The sequence below is a fragment of the Cupressus sempervirens genome, chromosome 1 (genome assembly GCF_028749045.1).
Source record: "Cupressus sempervirens isolate cs-2001-9-10 chromosome 1, ASM2874904v1, whole genome shotgun sequence".
NCBI classification, from domain to species: Eukaryota; Viridiplantae; Streptophyta; class Pinopsida; order Cupressales; family Cupressaceae; genus Cupressus; species Cupressus sempervirens.
This window is the reverse complement of record NC_143118.1, coordinates 290,072,978-290,076,936: the sequence shown is the minus strand read 5'-3', so window position 1 is coordinate 290,076,936 and position 3,959 is coordinate 290,072,978.

Here is a 3,959-nt window from a genome sequence, read left to right as displayed (position 1 = left end):
CAATTCTTGATTTGATGTCCAAACTTGTGACATTTTGAACATGCATTATTAGATGCATAACTCTTCTGCTGATTTGTCTAGTAAGGTTTTGTTTGTGATCTACATTCATATTCTCTATGCCCATATTTCTAAAAGTTATAGCAATATCCTTCAAATCTAGGTGTAGTAGATGCATTCTGCATTCTTGACCTACACTCATGTATTTGATGTCCTTATTTCTTGTAGTAAGAATAGTAACTAGTAAACTTAGGTTTAGAATTTTTCATACCAAGTTTATTTTGATAGATACTTATAGTATGACCAAGTTTCCCACAGTGATAGCATTTGGTTTGTCTTTTGACTTTGCATTCCTCATTTCTCCATTCCTGGATGATTCTCCTTGTTCAGTGCATGAATGTCCTAACCTATTAGAATAGCAAGTACTTCATTACCTCTTTAGGTTTGTTCCATATCTCTATGGATTCTTTCTTAGTCTTTAGTTCATTTTTCAGTATGTCCTTTTGTCATTTGAGATTTGCAATTTCTATATCCTTGTGATTCAATTCCTAATTTGTAAGCATAAGTTGATTCATCATGTCCAGTTGTGTGTTTGTGAGCTTATGTACATCTGATATCCTTTCTTCAAGTCTAGTAGCCATTACCATTTTATCTTCTTCATCCATAGTCCTATCTTCTTCAGCTTTCTTCTTTTGTTCAGTCACTTCAAATAATCAACATGATTGGATTTCATGTTCTCTTTTTAGTCCTCTTATTTCTTCATTCAGAATTTTATTCTTGCTAAGTAGATCTATAGATGCCTTGTTATTTGGATTGATTGATTCAAATAGTCCTTCAGTCTTAACTTCTTCATAGGAGTATTGTTTTATCTAGATAGCAATTTTTTTTCTCCTTTTTAGGGAATCATTTAGATCTTGTCTTTCCTTCACAAGTTTATGCAATATGAGTTGGATGTCAATCACTTGATTCTAAATAACCTTGTCCAATTTGAAAGCCTCCATCTCCAAGATCTAATCTCGAAATGATTAAGCTTTCCTCAAAGAACCAATGCTCTAATACTAGTTGTTGACTGGTGGAGTTATAAATAGGATAAACAAGATACATGAGGGGGGGTGAATCAAAATCTTAAACACTTAAAAAAATTCACCAATTCCTTTACATTTATTAGTAAAATTGAGCATGTAAAAAATTTTAATGTAAATCTATTATGACATATAAATCTGATCTATCACATGCATGAAAATTAAACACATAACACAATATTGTTACCCAAAAACCCTCCAAGGTGAAGGTAAAACTAGGATGGGGATGACAGCTACAAATCTTCACTACTACAGTAATAAAGTTAACCAGTTAAGGTTAAAATGTTTGATCATAAGATATGATCTATCCTACGAGGAGCCTACCCTGTTAAAGGCTTAAGATACTACTAGGTCTCACCTCTTTAGAGGATTTAACACTTACAACAAAGTAACGACTCTGTTAGGAGATTTACAAAGATCTGTTAAGAGACTTACCTTGATTCAAGTTGATAAGAACTAACTCAGTATGTAACTCTCAGTTTTCTCTACAAGATGATTTCAAGTCTTCTCCTTACTAACTAATCCTCTCCTCTTATCTGATAAAATTTTCTTTCCTTTTCACTTCATTACTATGAATAGGTCACTTTTTCTATTAAGTGATAAGAGAACCCTTCAATGACTTATGATCTGATCTCAATCCTTTACTTTACTCCTTGTTCACATGCATATACTTATCTTCTCTTTCTTTTTCTCTCTTAATCTTGTGCATGCTCTTTATTTATTATTCTTGGACACACTCTGATCTAGGTTAAGATCTTCACTATTTAAAGAGTTTTGTAAAGAGTTTTCTATATGTTTCCATTTTTTTCCTCTTTATCTAAATCATTGACTGCACAATATAGGGATATGTAATCCATGTCATTTAAATGTTGTGCAACAACCTTTACATGCATTAAATGTTTTGTAACAACCTCTATAAACTTGAAATGTTCTATCCATGTCAACTTGAAAAATATTTTACCTCAAACTTTTTTCTATTCCTGACTTTTATGTAAACTCTTCATTACTCGATCTTTACCATGTTCTGATGCTCAAAAAAAAAATTTCTTGTTCTATATTGTTCTCCTTTGATACTTGGCATGTATTGCACTTGGCACACACTATGTAACTCTGCACTTGTATCCTTGAAACTTTATTGGTCGCTATTAAGCTCAACTCATGTAGAAAATACGTGATGACCATAACTTACTCAGCTCCTATAGAGCTTGGTACATACTTTCTTATATCCATGACTCAACCTATATAGAGTAGCTCAGTCAAAGTAATGACCATCTGACTCTATCTTGTAAATGACTAAGTGGTTGACAATAATAAATAACAATGGTTAGAGATACCAACATAAGATATACGAACAAGTGAAGAAATGAAGCATACACGATGCATACACATATTTCAAGTATTAGTTTATTAATCAAACTCTATAATCGAATAAGGTGAAGCTAAGAATGTGATTTGCTCAAAATCCTAAATACAAGTTAGCGCACACGCACGCACACACACACATATGAAATTTTGAATATGCTTTTAAAGACTTGAATAGTCATAATTATGAAGATTATGATTAGGAGGAAATATGTATACTCCTCATAAGAACAATATATATGTATAGGGTAGGTCATCTAGGTTTGTCCAAGAAGACCTTGTTAAGTCTTTAGAAAGAACCTTGACCCATTGTCAAGGTCTTCTCCAATAGAAACTTCAATGGGTTCTTTCCTTCCCTCATCATGCCTTGAATTTATACCATAATGGAGTGTTAGAACATTACATAGTGGGGTCTTGTTAGAGTTTTAGGTGACTCTACAACACACCCAGGATCAAATGAAAGACCAAGATAACTTCCACAAGAGAATGGCAAGACAATTGCATAAAGATTCAAGAATGTTGTTATTGATAATGGACTTGATTGACATCTAATGGATTGATTCAAAATGGACATAATAGGCTTCCTTATATAAGAAAGGTGATAAGAGATAATGATAAGGAGAAGATAAGCTATCACCCACACAAGGTGGAATCACATGTTCACCAAAGGTGGATTGTCCTCCATTATGCAATGAAGTATGTGCAATGATGAGAATGATAATTTGATAAGTACACTAAAGGTGGAATGAGATAACAACTATGATGTTCTAGAGAGGAATTCTCCTACATCATGTGTTTAATTGAGGTGTAAACTCCCAAGTGTCTCAATCACAAACTACTATTTAATGCATTATCCTAAGTAATCTTAAGCAATTGTAATTAGTGAATATTTAATTGCACCAACAACACCCCCCCCCCCCCCCCCCCACCCCTCATTAAGTGCAACTCAAGGGAATACACTTACACTCATAATGCAAGATGGGTCCTGACTACTAGGCCATTTTAGGTACCCATGGACAATATGCAATACAATACATGAAATGTAATCTCTCATAAAGTGGAGAAAGAGAGAAAACATCATGGGAAAAACCCTCCTCCAAAAAGAGAGATGAAAACAAGATGCATGGATGGATGGAGTACTCAAGACCCCCCAAAAATTTCATACATCATGTATATACAAAGAATGATCCCCCATAGGAAGGAAATAAGGAGACATGATATCCCCCTCGTAATGAAGAAGCTCTAATGTATATGAAGAGTACCTACAAGAAACATATAATCCAATGCCTAAAAGAAATATGTCTCTCCTTAGGAAGAGATAAATACATCAAAATATGAAGAAGCCACTCCATGTAAAAAGTGAGGAAGGAGGAAGAAGTTCTCTCCATGTATCCATCTCTGAAGACTGATAGGTGTCTCCAAGCTCAAAGATTCTATCACACCATCAAGATGACCTGTGAGATGTGAAAAACCAAAAGAACATGAAGATTTTGGAAATCCAATCTCTAAAGAAGGTGA